Source organism: Callospermophilus lateralis, chromosome 10 (assembly GCF_048772815.1).
Source record: "Callospermophilus lateralis isolate mCalLat2 chromosome 10, mCalLat2.hap1, whole genome shotgun sequence".
Taxonomy (NCBI): Eukaryota; Metazoa; Chordata; class Mammalia; order Rodentia; family Sciuridae; genus Callospermophilus; species Callospermophilus lateralis.
Window position 1 is genome coordinate 95,442,233 of NC_135314.1, and position 18,621 is coordinate 95,460,853.

Sequence of the window (18,621 nt, forward strand, 5' to 3'; positions counted from 1 at the left end):
CCCATCGAATAAATTGGGCAAAATGTTTGTGTGTTTATATATTTATATTTGTACACAAGCACACGTTTCCCATCTATTTTTTATTTTTTTGGAACTGAAATAAACCAATAAAATAGAATATGTTTTTATAGTTAACATTTTGAAATGCCAGATGTGGCTATCTTAAATAGCACATGACATTAGCAAACCTCATAATCACATGCCGTGTTTATTGAATTTTATCTCTTTGTAGGAGGGAAGAGGCTTGGGGGATTGATCATTTTCTTTGTTTTGTAGCTATGTGTCAAATTTGCTTCTCTTCCATCCTGCATTTTCACGTTGCTCTGTGTCCTAATATACTTCAATTCTTTTTGATAACTGTGCTTTGATTCTGCATGCTTCTAGAATGGGTATCATGTACTCAATGCTGAAATCTGTGATGGTTCTTTATATTCAAATCTATTGAACGAATAATTCAAGCATGAAATGGTTCTGAAAATCCGTTGCTGGTTTCAGCAGTACTTCTCATAGAACCCATCAGGCAATAGCTAAGAATTAGAAGTTACGGCCTGATTACAAAACGTCTAAATGAATATTATTTCAATAAGGAGAGGTTGTTATTCTCTTGCATTTATAATTTTTTGAACAGATCTATGCATTTTTGTGTGTACAGTCATATTTTTATATACATGAAAGTAAAAGGAAACTGTTTACATGTGTGTTTCTATATTTATATTGATACACACATACTTCCTATTTATTTTTGTAATTTGAAAACCTTAGTGTTTAAATCCCCAGCATCATCATTTCTGGAAAATCTTGTCTACAGCTAAAAACTTGTAGGCAATTTCTGCATGGGTAAAAAGGTGTTTTTGGAGATGTGATTGACCTTTGGTTTCATAGTAATTCAGGTAGACAGAAATCAGATAAACTAGATTTATTTTGATATGTTCTCTTAATATTTATGATCATTAATAGAATATCTGGTTAGCTTTTAAATAGAAATAAATATGCAGTGCCTGGAGGACTTAATTCCAACTTTTTCTCCTCTTGCTTTATATTCGTCCTCTTGTGAAATCTGTTCAAAATGTCATAATAAAAACAATTCTCATCCAAATTCTGAGATGCCCAAAGTTAAGATCAGGATTTAATATGATTGCAAGTGAGAAATGCTTCCTTAATCTTGTTTGCAGCCACAACTGCAGCCCCAGCTAAGTTGTGGTTTAGCTACACTACCTTCAGCCACGTGTATTGATAAGAGATTTTTTTAAAAACCACTGTAGCTTAACTGATATGTGAGTTGAATGCGTTTTAAACCAAATGCGTATGAACTTTACGTCATTATTGCTCACCTTAAAATAATGGCTATAAACATTCTAATAATAAGTAACCCATTAAACTTTTATTACAAAATCTCTAGAGTTAAACAACAAGTGAAGCCCTGGTCAAGATTACCCAGACGGCTTGGTATAAACCGAGGCTTAATAATGGAATCATTTTGCAATTACAGGGTTGGTAAATGCAGGACTGTGCCTCTTTAAACGTAATACCTATGGATTGGGGGATGAACCTGGGGAAAATTCTGCATTTAGAGGAAATTTAAAAATAATTATTTTTTTTCCTCCTTGGAGTAAAATGTCTTCAACATATACACACATAAATATTTACCTTGAGAAATGTAAAAGGATTTCTTTCATTATGTCAAAACCGAGTTGTTTTTATTACCTTGAATTCAAGATGCCTTTGTAAAATAGTTTGTGCCGTTTTGGCCAAAGATTGTGCATTCCATCACTCTCTCACATATTCAGCTGATGCCAACTTGGTAGTGTTCTTCCCCTTTTTACTGGTTACCCTCACCATTTTTTTAAATTGATTTTTAAAAAATGACAGCAGAATGCATTACAATTCTTATTACACATATAGAGCATGATTTTTCATATCTCTGTTTATATATAAAATACGTTCACACCAATTAGTGTCTTCACACATGTACTTTGGATAATGATGTCTATCACATTCCACCATCTTTGCTAAACCCCTGCCCCAGTCCTTTCCCTCCCACCCCTCTGCCCTATCTAGAGTTCATCTATTCCTCCCATGCTCCCCGTCCCTACCCCACTATAAGTCAGTCACCTTATATCAGAGAAAACATTTGGCATTTGTGTTTTTAGGACTGGCTAACTAAACTTAGCATTATCTTCTCCAACTCCAACCATTTACTTCCAAATGCCATGATTTTATTCTCTTTTATGGCTGAGTAGTAATCCACTGTGTATATATATGCCACATTTTTTAAAATTTTTATCCATTCATCTACTGAAGGGCACCTAGGTTGGTTCCACAGTTTAGCTATTGTGAATTGTGCTGTTATAAACATTGATGCGGCTATGTCCCTCTAGTATGCTATTTTTAAATCCTTTGGGTATAGACTGAGGAGAGGGATAGCTGGGTCAAATGGTGGTTCCATTCCCAGTTTTCCAAGGAATTTCCGTACTGCTTTCCATATTGGCTACACCAATGCAGTCCTACCATCAGTGTATGAGTGTGCCTTTTTCCCTGCATCCTCACCAACACTTACTGTTTGTCTTCATAATAGCTGCCATTCTGACTGGAGATGGTATCTTAGAGTAGTTTTGATTTGTATTTCTCTAATTGCTAGAGATGATGAACATTTTTTCATATATTTATTGATTGATTGTATATCCTCTTCTGAGAAGTGTCTGTTCAGGTCCTTGATCCATTTATTAATTGGGTTATTTGTTTTTTTGGTGTTTAGCTTTTTGAGTTCTTTGTATACCCTAAAGATTAGTGCTCTATTGATGTGTGAGGGGTAAAGATTTGCTCCCAAGATGTAGGCTCTCTATTCACCTCACAGATGGTTTCTTTTGCTGAGAAGAAACTTTTAGTTTGAATCCATCCCATTTATTGATTCTGACTTGTCTGCTGTGGAGGTGACCAGAGAGCTTTTTGTGATTTTGGCACATGATACCGAGGCAGGGACAGTAGAGTTTGACTCTATATAAAGTATGGTCTTTTTTGATGTCTCCCTTGTTACTACAAAATCCAATCATAGTCAGCAAAGACACTTTCATAGAGTACCTCATCTGCTCCTGCATTCCCATTTGTTTTGTCCTCATGACACATCTGCCCATCTTTAACAGCCAACTTACCATCCTCTGTGGGTAGACAGAGAATTGTGATTCAAACTAATAAGACCTTTATTTTTGATACTATTTAAGACCTTTATTTTTGATACTATTTCATTTCTTTAAAATGGTGAATTAAAGGAAAAAAAAAACATCTTAGGCACCTTCAAAAATAGAGGAAATCCAGCTCAGTGAACAATTATTGAGGACCTACTGTGCATCAGATTCTTCACTAAACATTTCCCCTACAGAAACTCAGCCTGCCATCACTGGACAAATGATTGCTATCGCCAGTCCTGTCCTGGCTTTTTTCTCTCTACACAGCTCCTCTTCTTGTGCATTTTCTGTTTTTACAAATTGGACAACATGTATCTAGTTGTTCAAGACAAAAGAATATGTGATCTTGACTCAACTTTGTCCCACAACAACAATGTCTAATTTATATTCTATCAAGCCCCCATTCTGTAAACAGTTCTTCCTGCCTGCAGATCTCTTGTCCTGCCCATCCTTAGAAAACTTCTATTCATTCTTCAAGTTCACTTCTTCTCTGTCACCATCCATGACCTTTCTAATCACAATTTTATCCTACTTGGAAAGGTGAATCGATTTACTAAAGAACTTAAAATATCATGTAGTATCAAGATTGTTTGCCTAGATTCCCTAATAGGGAAAGATTTCCTAGAGGGTTTGCAAGGCTACATTTTTCTAGTGCAATGTCTTGTCTTTGATCAAATTTTTGTGGTTCTACCCAATGCTCAACACATTTTAGAAAAATAAGTAGATTATATTAGTCTGCTCAGGCTACCATAACAAAATACCATAGACTGGGGGAAGTAAACAACAAAAATGTATTTTCTTACATTTTCAGAGGCTAGAAGTCCATGATTGACATTCTGGCTGATGTGGTTTTTAGTTAGGGCTCTCTTTCTGACTTGGAGACAGCCACTGCTTTGCCCCCTTGCCATGTCCTCCTATGACCTTTCCTAGGTGTGAGTATGGGGAGGCAGACAGATGCACGCAAGCCCCCCCCCCCATATATATATACAGGTACACAGAGCACAATCTGGTATCTCTTCTTGTAAGGACATTAGTCCTATTGGATTGAGGCCCACCCTTATGACCTCATTTAAATTTAACCTTACCTAGTTCTATCTCTGAATGCAATCACTTTGGGGGTTGGAGCTTTATCATATAGATTTGAGGAGGACAAGAATATTCAGTCCATAAAACAAACAGTCAACAAGTAATTGTTCCATGAAGAAAGTGAGTGAATGAATGAATGAATGAATGGACATATGAAAGAATGAATATAAGATCATCTGACTTTGAAAGAGGAGGCAAGGAGTAGGAGCGGAAGGAGCTCCACGGAGAACTGCAGAATCTGGAATTTAGCGAGGTATATTCAAGATCCACCTTTGCCACTAACTGTGATTCTAAGGAAATTGCTTGGAACGCATTGGTTCCTGCTTTTTTATTTAATTGATCTATCAATAATAATTGCCTCACATCATTAGTTTTTAGATAATTAAAATTAAGTAAAGAAGTATGGTAGTCCCTTAAAAGAGTTTAAAAGAGAAAGATAAAGTTTAAAAGAGAGTTTAAAAGATAAAGTTTAAAAGATAAAGTTTAAAAGAGAAAGATAAAACATAACATTAGAACCAGAGGCCACACTTCTAAACATTATTTAAATTATTTTTTATTTTTTTAAAAGCTGAATCTATTTTCCAAATAAGGTAAGTTGGAATATTCCTTAAATTTGTATGTTAGAGAAACAGGATGTTTTTGAAAATGACATTTAGATACACAAAATATGGTCAGGTAAAAAAAGCTATATATGTGAGAAGTGGTACTTTATGATTTTATTTCAAACCAGTATTGGTTTAAGAAAAAGGAACTTTTAAAATACTACTAGAGTTTGATAGTGATGGTCACCTTCAACAACTTGGAGTGTACATGATTGTCTCTAGGACTTGAAAATAGTGAGGTATTGAACACTTTTTCTGAGGTTCTGAACTTTAGAGTTACTGATGGAATGGATTTTTTTTTTAAAGTTTCATTGTTTCAAGATGAGGCTTTCTTCTGTGGCCTTCTAAAGATGACCTGGGTGATCACATGGGAACTGCAGGGCAGAGCAGAACAGAGGGAATCAGACTCTTAGAGGGAGACTCTCCAGCCTTGGATCCTCCTGCAGGCTCTGTGTGCTAGTTGAGTGTTTTGCAAAAGTTACTTTTTTGCCCCTCAGTTCATTTTCATGTAACATGTGGATAATATCCATGCCTACTCAATTAAGTTTGTTGTGAGGATAGAATTGAACATTGGGTGTTGAATGTAGCAGAGTGCTGGTAGAAACCCACAATAAATGTTCAAAACAAGTACAGCAACTTGGCTAAAATACAGATCTAGCATAGAGTCATTAGAACAGGCAAAGGCCAATTATTATATTTTTCTGATTGGTTTTTGCAAACTCTTCCTCTTCCCTCTCTGCCTCTTGTTTCCTGGAAGTTCAGTTATCTCTGAGATGGTCAAATTATGTGACTCTGGGTTTATTTGAAAAGGAAGCACTGACTGTTTCCTATTTAATAAGGGAAACAAGGATTTAGGAGAGATTTATAAATTTGTTTTTAATCCAAAGAACAATTTGGGTGGTATGTTTTTGATAGTCTGAGATAGGTCATTGGAAAAATAGTGTCAAGTTTCACTTCTTTGAAATATTGTCATTTAGCCCATTTTTGCCTATCTCTTTGGCCATCACAAAACCCTGTAAGTGTATGTATCTCAGTGGATGATGTGCCTACTGTGTGCCAAATCCTCTATTGTGTTCATCTCACTAAGAATTGCTCCAAACTAGTTTGATCAGGTATGAACTTAGCTTTTCTTTTTCTCTCCTCAAACATACATATATATTCATATGTAGAAAAATAATGACATGAGTGGACAGTAAATTTTTCTTCTGTTCTGTTAAATAGATGGGAAGGAATAGTATAGAGAGATTATACTGGAGTCAGAAATCCATTAAATAATTTTGATGCAGTGCTTTGAAAATACATTATGTTCTAGCAATGTAATCCTGACGTGCAGAATTACAATGAAAGTGTGCCTCCTGTATCATTTTACAATAAATAGTTCTTGCATTTGTAAGTTTGATTTTGGGTTCTACAGTGATGTTTTAGGTATTGAAACATGGAATCTTTATATAAACTGAAGCATGAATATCCATTAAGACCACTAACAACACTATTGAACTTTCAAGATGCCTAACAGACTGTGCAGAGTCAGGGAACTGACAATCAAATAATATATGATTGACGATGAAAAAAAATGGGATAAATTGGGATTTTAGAGACATATATCAGTACCTTTTTATTTTTCTAGTTTTATTGAGATATAATTGGAAAGTAAAAATTGTATATAGTCAAGGTGTGCAGCATGTTTTGATGTGTGTTTGTGTGTGTGTATAGTGAAGTGATTACCACAATCACCTCATGTAGTTACCTTCTTTTGTGTATGGTGAAAATACTTATGATCTATTTTCTTAGCAAATTTTAAGTATACAATATATTATTAACCAGACAGAATGTTGTGTATTAAGTCTCCAGAATTTATTCATCTTATAACTGCAAGTTTGTATTCTTTGACCAAGATCTCCCTGTTTCCCACCTCCCAGTTCATGGTGTAACCACAATTTTACTCTGTTTCTATGAATTTGTGGTTTCTAGATTCCATGTACAAGTGAGATCCTGTAGTATCGTTTCTGTGCTTGGCTTATTTCATTTGTATAATGTTCTCCATGTTTATCCATGTTGTTGCAAAAGGCCTAGTTCTTTCTTTTTTAAGACTGGATAGTGTTCCATTGCATATTTGCCTTTAATTTTTTATTAGTTGCTTAAAACATTACAATGATCTTGACATATCATATATCATACATTTGCTTCAAATGGGGTATGGATTCTTATTTTTCCCACGTGTACAGATTACAGGATCACATTGGTTATACAGTCACGTTTATACATACTGCCATACTAGTGTCTGTTGTATTCTGCTGCCCTTCCTATCCCCTTCCTATCCCCCCTCCTCTCTCCTCCCCTCCCATCATCTCTCTCTACCCCATCTACTGTAACTCATTTCTTTCTTTCTTTTTTCCCCTTCCCCCTTACATCCTCTTATATGTAATTTTGTATAACAATGAGGGTCTTCTTCCATCTTCCCTGCAATTCCCCTTCTGTCTCCCATTCCCTCTCACCTCCACTGCATATTTGTATACCACATTTTTTTTATTCATTCACCTCCAAAGACACTTAGGATGACTCTATGTCTTGGCTATTGTGAATAGTGAGTGCTTCAGTAAAGATGAGAGTGAAAATATTTCTTCTGAATGGTTATTTTATTTCCTATCCAGAAGAGGGATTGCTGGTTTGTATGGTAGTTCTATTTTTAATTTTGAGGAATCTCCATGTTGTTTTCCATAATGGCTGTACTAATGTATACCAATGTATAAGTATTCCCTTTTCTGTTTATCCTAACACTTATTATCTTTTGACCTTTCAATAATAACCATCCTAACAGGTTTGAGGTGATATCTCATGTAGTTTTTGATTTAAATTTCTGTAATGCTTGGTTATGTTGAGCACCTTTTTATATATTTGTTTACCATTATTTATCTTCTTTAGAAAAACTGTCTATTCAGTTCTTTTGTCCACTTTTCCCCCCCTATTGAGTTGAGTGTTAACCCTTATTAGGTATATGATTTGCAAATATTTTCTCCCATTTCAAAGGTTTCTTCCCCTCCCCCCCCATTTTGTTTGGTTGTTTCCTTTGCAGTGCAGAAACTCGTTAGTTTAATGTAGTTCCCTTGTTTATTTCTGCTTTTGGTGTCTCATCTAAAAAAATCTTCACCAAGACCCATATCATGGGAGACTTTTGCCTCTTCTTGTAGATTTACAGTTTCAAGTCTCATGTTTAAGTCTTTTGTCCATTTTGAGTTGATTTTTTTATTGCAGTGTAAGATAAATATTCAATTTATTTTCTTTCCTCCTCCTCCTCCTCCTCCTCCTCCTCCTCCTCTTCTTCTTCTTCTTCTTCTTCTTCTTCTTTTTTTGCATGTGGATATCCAATTTTCTCAGTACCATTTATGGAAGAGACTGACTTTCCCCATTGTCTGTTGTTGGCACTGTTGTTGAAGTTAGTTAACTCCATATATGTGGGGTTCTTTTCCTGCTTTCTGTTCTCTTCTGTTGGTCTGTGTGTCTGTTTTTATGTCAGTTGCACTAGATATCTTTGAGTAGTATTATTTTCCGTCTATGTTCCTCTATATCTGCTTGGGCAAAATGTGAATGTTAACTGGTTTGACATTGATTCTAAAGAAATTTATTTTATTACTGAGAATGCAAGTACATGCAACAAGTTGTAAATCCTTAGAGCTGGAGAAATCAGAAGTGAAGACCTTAATTTTAATTTTGAATGAGTTGATTTCAGCAGAGAAGAAAGACTCAATGATCCTAAAGAATGTCTTCAGTGGGTATTTAAGAAAGAGAAACACAATCTAATAATAAATATATACCCGAAAAGCTTATATTACTAGTTACTTGAGTTTTTGAAATATTATTTAAAAGATTGTCAATAGATTTTGAATTTTACTTTGTAACGCATTAAGAGCTCAGATGTAGCTTCTTAGAAGAAAAATCACACCCAGGAACATGACAAGCAGGTTCAAAAATCATTAGAAGTCTATTCTGTTATTGTTGGTAAGGCTACCTACTCCCAATATCTGCTACTCACCTATAGACCCTATTATGCTGTTAAGCATTTATCACAGCAGCTTTCAGACCAGGCTTTTATTCTATCAGTCAAATGCTGCCAAAGACAGAAAATAATTTGAGAATTCTCATCACTCTCCCCCTAATCCAGGAATCTACCTTTCTATCTTTGTATTTTTACATTGTGTAGATGAATTTATCCAATATGATCTTTTCCCATTTTCTGGTTACCTGGTGTCTGGGATTAGCACAGAAACAAGGACTCAGTGGTGGATTCCAGAAAGACGACTTCCTCCTTGGGTCAGGTGTGCAGAGGAGGATGGTGGCAGGTACCCCTGCTCTGACACCTCTTATTCCTGCAACAACCACACTTGGGATTTTGCTTATGCATAGGTATGGTGTTTGCAGACCCATGGGACATGGGCACCTTCTGCCTCCTCCCAACAAGTGGTGTTCCCTTGTGACACTGCAGCTGACCTCCTAGGCTTCCCAGGTGTGCATGGCATGACACTGAAACCTCAACTGGTTGGCAGCCACAGGTGTGCATGGTTTGTTTTTTTCTCTTTTCATTGTTTAAATTCTTGGGGTAGGAATTCAGCAGGTGTGTGATGCCAGCATAGAATCTTTAACCTGGCACAGAGGCCAGCTGCCCTGGGCGGGGGGGGGGGGGGGGGGGAAGGTGATTCTTGTTAGTCTCGCAACATTACCAGCCTGAATCCCCCCCACCCCCGCTTTTTTTTTTTTTTTTTTTTTTCCTGGAAACCTCACACCCAGGGGAAAGACTCTGCCTAGCCAATGAGTTAGGATAAAGTCATCTCAGATAGCATGAAGAGTCTCCTTATGTAAACCTAGACTGCAGGTAGGAACAAGTCACCGGGCTTTGCCCTCATGTTTGTTTGGTTTGTTTGTAGGTTTTTTTTTTTTTTTCCTTATTTGAGCTGGTATCATTATAATTATTGGGATCTGGAAAATCTTGGACTTTGTTTCCCAAGGAATGTAAACCATCTTAGATTGCTGCTGTTGACACAGAAATTTCTGCTCACTTGATGGAGACTAAACAGTAGGACCACAGATGGGAAGTAATCCTGGATGGATGTCATCCATCTTCATGTCATCTCACTAATCCTAGGACTGAACCAGCTGAGTAAAGGGCAAGGTAAACCAGGAGATCATTCTAGACTGTGGGTAGCCTTCACAAAGGCTCAGAGGAGGTTAGCTACAGTAATACTCTTTGAAGGAACCAGATAGCTGGAGAAGGAGAGCCACTGCCACCAGTCTAAGTCTCTGTGGGGCTAAGGCCAGTTAACCTTTTTCTGTCTTTTCCCTCCTGGACCTCACTAAGCACATGTACTATGGTTATCTTGGCCAGATGATGATATCTAAAGAAACAGATAATACATGCGATTCAGATTTATTCTCTCATAGACCTTTCCCCAGTTTTTCTCTTTAGAGTTACACCTGGGCTTTATTTTATGTTTGTTTTACTTTCGTGCATGTTTACTTTCATAGATGAGGGGTGAGGGTGGGCAGGGAGGACACACAGTGATTTTTCCCTCTGGGTCCTGCACCCCTCTGAATATAGAACACACCCAAATAGCATAGATGTCGAGTTGGAAAACCAAAAAGCTTGATATTATTTTGCCTCATATCCAGAGTAAATCTAGTTGTTGTTATTCCCCTTAAGTAATACAAATGCCCCATGGTGCCATGGTGACATACGTTAGAAAAGCATTTGTCTTGAAGGGCAACAGATGGGACCTGTATATTATACCTATGGCAAAGGGGTATCACATGTGAATATCTGAGAGTCAATAGGATAGTTTTCTACTTGTGTCTTAACCTTTTACAATGCAGGTACTTATTTTCGCATGCTTTTGATCTAGAGGCACTAGCTAAAGACAATTGACTGTAATAATCCTGAGAAGAAAAGATTAAACCTCATATGAAACCATTAAGATCAGTTTTCCAGCTGTTATCCTTTTATGGTGGTATTTTGTGCATTCATCTTTGGCTGTTGCTGAAATATTATTTTAAGTATAGTATCTCTTGAGACTCTAATTCTCCCATAGTTGTAACAAATAAGTGAGATGAAGCCCTTACCTGGAGCTCCAGGATTGAGAATGTTCTGTCATATATTCAGCATTTACTTAGAGCTTACTTTACCTCCAAGCCATTGGCACCCCCCTTCAAAAACAAGGAAGGATAAAAATAGCCCAATGGATGATCCTCAAAAAGAAAAAGAATTATCATTGTGTTTAATAAGAGAACTGACAAGCAATCATAAGTCTTTCCATTAAGTAAATATGTTAGAAAAATTTATTATGAAATGACATATTATGCGAGCCAGGAATCAAAGATGACATCCTTGCATTAAATACGGTAGATGCCATTAAGGAAAACAGTCAATATGTCACTAAGCCATGGCCTGTAAAAATTAAATTGATTTGGTAAATGTAAGTAAGATAGATCTGTTTGCTTTCATCATCAATTTTGAGTGGGTGAACAGGTGATGTCACCAACCTGGGAGCGATAAAGATGCAGGACCATCTGGAAAGGCAGGTGATGAATGGGCAACTGCTTTTGGATAGTGACAGTGCTGTGGTACTTTGTCACTTGGGATGCAGTACTTAATAACTTTTCAATACCATCATAATAAATTTCACTGCCTTATTAATATAGAAATGGTGAGTTATTACCATGATGGCGAGTGTAAATAACTGGAGATGCAGCCGTCAAAAGCTGATTGTTTGGGCATGTTTCTTTAAGCAACACAGTTGACTCGTGATAATCAACCTATGTCTATACCACTAGAGTTTATTGCACTTGTCAAAGGAAAAAGTAGTATTATTCAAAATTATATGAAGTCGTAATAAACAAGTTTAATATATTATCAGACTTTTCCTGTAAGTTTGCAAACATGAAGCAGTAAATCATTTTTAATAATGCCTTTTCATGTAAAATAATGTCCTTATGCAGTAATAATGTCTTTTCTTAACTATTAACAAAACAGTCGACTTCTTTGTATGGGTTTTAAAGGGTATTTTTATTTGTACTTTTCAATCATTGGAACTCTGTGGCATGAAATCCTTTTGCAAATAAAGAGCTAAGGCAGGAACCTTAGAACATTTCGTTAACAAGCTCGAAAGTTGCTGAGTACAGGCCATGTCACACGTTTCCATTTTAATTGAACAGATGTACTTACGAGTAAACCACAGCAAAAGAAATACAGACAAAATTATAAACACGTGTCCCTAAGAAGCAGGCAGGAAAGAGCCTCTGATGAGCATCTGTGTGTATTTTATGAAGCCAAAGACTACCACTTCATAAGTTTGTCACTGATGTCTGCAGTTTAATGAGGAGAAGCAAAATATGTAGATAGGTGCAAGTTGAAGATGAATTACTAGATCAATCACTTAGCACTGTCCGGGGTGTCTGCCATTGTTCCGTGGGAAAATCATTAGAGTCTGAAAGCCATTCTTATTTTTCCATCGGGTGTTCGATCAGGGATGGAATATGGGAAACTTCCTCTTTCATGTCACTGGGATCTTTATACTGTTTCTCAGCCAGGCTGACTTTTAATTCTGACATTGTCTTTCAGGCTGCAGCCTGCCAGCCTCTTAAATGAAATGCCTCTCCACCATTTCTATTACTGGTGAAAAGAGAGCCAGCAGTCTATTAACAGGCAATAAAGTTCAGGAAGCCCAGGACTCATTTCTTGGGTCAGAGGTGAAAATTGCATACTAAATGAAACAAAGGTGTGCCTTGATCGCTCAAGAAGCAGCACCAGAGAGAACACACGTGTTCTTAGCCAGAGTCTCCCACTTAAAGGGGAAGGAATAATCGTAATAATGTTGGCCGATGGAGTTAAGTACTCAGTTGAGAGAAATTATATCAATCTGACAAATATAGCCTTCACAGGAGATAAAGTCTCTAATGACCTTAAATGCATATATTTATCATTTAATTCAACAAGCCTATTCCCTTGAGCTTTTGACCAACTACATTTCCCCTCAAGTTTGGAAATTTTTTACTGGCCCAGAGAATAATGGCCATTTGTCAGAAGGCTCCAAAAGCTAAACACAGTTGGAAGCAAAGGACAGGATAGGGGGAAAAATGACTAATAAGAGTCTTTCTACCTCAGAGAATATTAATATGAAGTTTTATTGATGCATGAGCTGCGGTATTTCGTGGCTGAACAGTAGGTGGCATACAGCATAGTGAAGAAATGGGGAAATTTTAATCTAAGCGATTTTCATCTTCTTTCATTAACTTCCAAATATGTCATCAGTGCACACAGCACATTAATTTGCCAAAAAAATAGGAAGGCTCTAGAGCTCTGAAATGTGCTAGTTGGATGTGGAAAAATCAAAAGGATCCCACAGAAATGGAAGCACAAGTTCTAACGTTTCACCAGGTGAGGGGTGTGTGAACCAGAAAGGCCTCAAGAATAGAGGGGCCCTTGTGCATGGGGGGGCGGGGGCTTTTCCTTGCATTTATTCTTGGTCTCTACTTGGAGTGTATCTGTGGTATACACAAAGCACTGTAACTCTGGTGACACCCTTCGTGAGGAGACTGTTCGTGCCTTTGTACTTGCTATCGGTCAGTGGTCCTTTCTTTGGGGCAGCCACCTTGGTAACCACAGTATCTACTTGCAAATAGATTTCTGTAAAACCATATTATCCTTCAGGCCTTCACTCCACCCCCGCCCCCAGCCCCCTTCCTCAACAATCTAGCCATTCATGTGGCATGGCTTCCTTGCCATATGTCTAGCGGCTTGTGTTTCAGGGAGGCTGTGTGACAGAGTGGAATGAACGCTGGGCTAGGTGCCAGGAACCTGGAATTCTTGTCCCAAGTCAGACATGGGACCTTGGAAAAGTCCTTCGACTCTCCTCGGATGTCTCACTAAGGTCTCTTCTAGGCCTACTTTCTGAGTTTCCAATTCAGTCTCTTATGCTTCTTCTTCTTAACTTCCTTTTGTTCTTAATGAAAATGCTCTACATTGTCATGATTTGGGAGAGTTTTGGTCTTTGCACTTTTACTTTCTATTTAAGTAGAAAATAGACATATGTTCAACAATTTCCTGTATGTAAAACTAGTGTATAATTGTGTTTTACATAATTATGCACCTTTGATATGTGCATACCTCTTTGGATTTTATATTTAAGCAGAGAAAATTAGCTTGGGATTAAAGCTTTGGTTTGAGAGGAAAGTAAGTTGGGTAGAGAGCAGACTTTATTCCTATCATCTTTGAACAGATGGAGATATGAATTTCATTCTGTTTTGGGGGATATTACAAGTAAAGTCTCCATATTGCATCATGTACCTATGCAACATTCAAAATTACCATTCGAACCCCTCAAATCTAACATGGATGTAAGGGAATTTACTTAAAAAAAAGAAAAGAGGTAGTATAAGATAGAAGGCTAAAGAAAAATGGTTCCTTTGTTCAAACTTTCTACCATTAACTAGCTTTGTTACAGCAAACTGGTTTGAATCCTCACCCTTACTATCCTCCTTCCAAAATTGGGAATATTCCTTGTATCCTTATAAACAAAGGTCTGGGGAACCCAGTCCTTGGGGAACCCAGTCCCTGGGTTGTCAGAACCACCACATCAAAGAATTAAATAATGTCTCCTTTCTGAATACCATTGGGAAGTGGCCTTTTCTAGACCCAACCTACTCAGAACACCGGCACATGTTTAAATGGATCTTCCGCTGAAAGCTTTTAAGAAGTGTTCCTAAATAGCACAGAGAATGAGCATGCAGGGTTTCACCTTTGTGACTAGTTCATCAATATTTTTTGAAGCACATGGAGTGGCGTTGAGCAAGGTAAGAGTTCAACATTTAAATTTCCATCAAGTGACCCCTCAGCCCCCCATTCTCTTGAACTTTCTTGACATATTCTTCCAGAAGCTTCCTTTGAAGGGTTACCTCTTCTTTTACTTTTTTTACTACTCCTCTTCACCCTTACCACTCCTGCATCTTGCAAACTCTGCCTCCTGAGGCTTCATTCAGAGAGAAGAAGGGCTGGTTTTCTCTGGCAGAGAGAGGTGCCATCTGCTCTGTAGAGCCAGGAAAATTCAGATGCCTTTGTTCCACCTTAGTTCTACTCCAGGAAGGGCCACTGCAACACCTTTCTGAATCCCTAAGAACAAATGCCTCCTGATGGTAAGTGTCTTCCTGAGGCACCAGTGTTTAATCTTAAGTGAAGAAAGCATGCACTGACCTTATTCAATGTGGAATACCAACCTTGGCCATCTTGTGAGTTTGCTTCCTTCCCCTTTGGGCCCTGCTCCATCAGTGGCCTTTTAAATGAGAATGGCTCTGAATCACTGACAATAATGTCACAACTGAACATATTATGATGAAGTATATGGAAGTATCTCAGATAAGTGGCAATCCATCTCCTAATCTCATTGTACAAAGTTGTTTATTCTTAATGTTTTGAAAATTCGTTAATACCTGCTGAGTCAGTGGGCCCTGAGACTTTCTGGTCACAAATTTGGGAATTCACAGATCTGAGCTCTACAAGACCCATTATGACTTCTAACATGTTAAACTTTGCTGTTTTCCATTACCTTGGAAAGTTTTGAACGTGAAGAGTACCAGAATTGGTATTTTTTTTTCTCACAAAGAAATCCCAAAATGTGTGTTGGAAACTGAGGGCAAACTCTCTAACAGGATATTAGAAGGGGGAGACTTGAATTATACATTTGAGGATTTATGGCTGAAAGGAACAGTAGCCCAGAGTTGATTTTGCCTGAGTGTGGCTAGAAGCCTGCTACAGAGGGGCAGGCCAGTACTAGGTAGCCCCTGCTACACTGAGCATGTCATCTTCTCCCTTTGGTTCTCTTGATCATTAAATCTGTGTGTTAATGTCTTTCAAGATTTGCAGAATGGACTAAGTTGCACCAAACTGCCACATGCTATAATTCTCTACTGGTACAAACTTGGCTATATCCTAAGATCTCTCTTCATGTGGGGGCTTCTATTGAGAACAATGTATCTTTAGTAGTACACTGAATTGGAACATTTACTACGAAATTTCAGCTTTTTTTTTTTTTTTTTTTTTTAACTTAGGGAAGCCATCAATCTTGAGAAAACCAGATGTGAATATGATTTTAATGAGAGAATTTCCATTTACTTTCCAGAGCATGGGAATTCTCCTTTGAAGATGATAGGGATATTGTCAGTAACATAAAGGTTGAAGAGTGGTTGAGTTTGCCTCTAAACAAACGAGGTTAAAAAATAATGAAAGCATTGGATGAAGTCATGAACTGTTGTAATTCAAATTACAGAGCTCCAGTATGGACCTCTGAACACCAGTTTGTCAGGAAGGTTACAAAGGGGCTAGTGGCCCGGAGGTGCATAATGTGACTTGGTGAATTTGACTCTAGAATGTTCATAGGAAGGTTGATTTCTTAATCAAGTACTTTAACTGATGGATAGAGACATGGATCTCCAAGTGACTTCAGTCTGTGCTCCACAAATCTTCCATGAATCTCATGGAGAGTATAAGATACAGTTGGGAAGTATGATTGTAAAGTGTTAATTTCTATATATTGTCCAGCTAAGCACTTCCAAGCACTGATCCCCCAATCACCATCCTCAAAGTAGTGTTGAGGAGAGGAAAAGAAATTATTTTACCTTCAGTTTCTTTGGAATAGGAGGAAAGGACTGCCCTGGGGTAAGGTGACACATAAAAATATGAAGACTTTTAAGTCAAAAAGGTGGAATTGTGTGGTGACGTGCTGTGGATATTGGCAAAAGTGAAAATTATTTTACCATGTTCAGGTAGACCAGGTTAATGCAGGTGGAATAGGGCTGTAGGATTAGTTAGTTTCATTTGAGGGAACAAAAAGATGAAAAGGAGTACCAATTGCCATAGTAGGATGTTAGAATTTTTTAGCCTAGATGGGAGATGTTAAATATGGCGTACCACAGGTAGCACTTATACCATCAGATGCCCTTCACTGAGAATCTGTCATCATTTTGAAAGCCACTCATATTTTCACCTTCTTCTAACCTTTATCAGTTTGTTTTATTCTTATGAAATACTTTATATTTATTCTCATGTATTAAATAGTACTTATTTTTTCTAGTCTAGATCTTAAATTTTTCTGCCCTGAAAGGCTTAGAAGTTTCAGAAGGTCAGAGATCTTGCCTTTGGATAGTTCTCTTTTTGTCTAGTCATCCTCAGGATCAAAAATTCTTTTACTATATTGGCTTTCTGTTCTGTAAAAGAAAAGATTTTTTTTTTTTGTGTGTGTGTGTGTGTGTGTGTGTGGCTTTAGATAAGGCCTATATCCTTCTATATCCTTGAGGTAATTAACTGACTCAATATAGGGTATGATGTAGGGTCACTCATAGGTAGATTACCAAAATGGCAGAAGAAAATTAGGTAGTAATGAAAAACGGGCTAAGTTTTAAAAATGAGTGATTCTGTATTTTCAGGAAGAATGGAAACCTCTATTTAATATAAGTCCTTTGGTCATTGAGATGTGTCAGAAACCGGGTCCTTTATTCTGAAGTGCCATTGTGTTAGCGCTGAAATGTAAAAATAATAAACAGCTGACATTTTAGGCACAGACTAAACATCAAGCAAAGGACATTACATCAAAGCTCTTGAGAGAGTTACAAGACGATGAGATGCCAAAAGAAGAAAAGTGTGAAACGACCACAAAGTCTTGAGCTTACAGTGGTGGATTTATCAGGGTAAACAGTTTACCCAACTCTTACATTAGGGAGGTTTCATTTGTGTGGAAAATCATTTTTCAATTTGAATTTCACAAAAGCACTGGTGAAATGCAGAGGATCACTCATGGTTCTAAAATTCATTCATATTTTTCCTCCTCATTAATTAATTAATAAAATTAACTCCACAAGTTTGTACTGCCTGTCTGCCATAAGTCCTTGGGAAATACCTAGAGGATTTTAAGGCAGAGAATAATGTTAGTTTCCCTCTCCTCCCTTCCTCCATTTCCCTTCCTTTCTTTCCTCCATTTTTTTTAAATTTATCTTTTCTTGTCATTAGTCAAATGTCATGCTAACTCCCTTTATCCAATAGTTTTGGTTAAATTAATTGAATGTCCACCTACTATATGTCACCTTTCCTCAGGACAAACATTCACAGGATTAGACCATCTGAGGGACAGTCAGACATTTTGAGGATGCAGGTGGGATGCACATCTGCAGTTAGTCACTCATGGGGGCATTTGTCTATACCTGAAATTACTTACAGGTGTTAAACATGTGCTTATAAAACAGGGAATAGGTATTTGAGGTCCAGGAGTAGTTTGCCTCTTCATTGAATACTATTTTCTCTCTTTCCTTTCTTTGAGTTATTTGGAGGGAAAAAAATGCATATATTTTAAACTTTATGTCCTGCATGACTGCAAACAGGAGATAGAAATGCTGCTTTGGGTCTTTTATGTGGTTCAACTAACTATTCTTTCTGGCTCCATGGATTCATTTATATTTGGGTTTTATAGAAAAAAATGCTGTAAAGTTTTCTAGTTTCGAAGACAAAAATTGCTCATTAAAATCTATGATATGTAGTTTTAATGAATGTTAGCCACTTTTAAGGCTATTGTTATGTAGCCGTTAGTGTTCCCAGTATTCCTATAAAGGGCAAAATTATCTAAACTATTTATTGAGGACTAATGGGTATTAGTAAACGTTTTTATGAGCTTTCACAAAAGCATATTAACCACATGTCATGTACCATGGCATAAAGAATTGAA

The 18,621-nt window shown here is 37.2% G+C and overlaps 1 protein-coding gene across 7 annotated transcripts in view; it reads left to right on the top strand.

Annotated features, from left to right (window-relative positions):
* Mecom (MDS1 and EVI1 complex locus) overlaps window positions 1-18,621 on the top strand; it is a 543,758-nt gene that overhangs the window by 267,048 nt on the left and 258,089 nt on the right. The gene's annotated exons all lie outside the window — the stretch shown is intronic.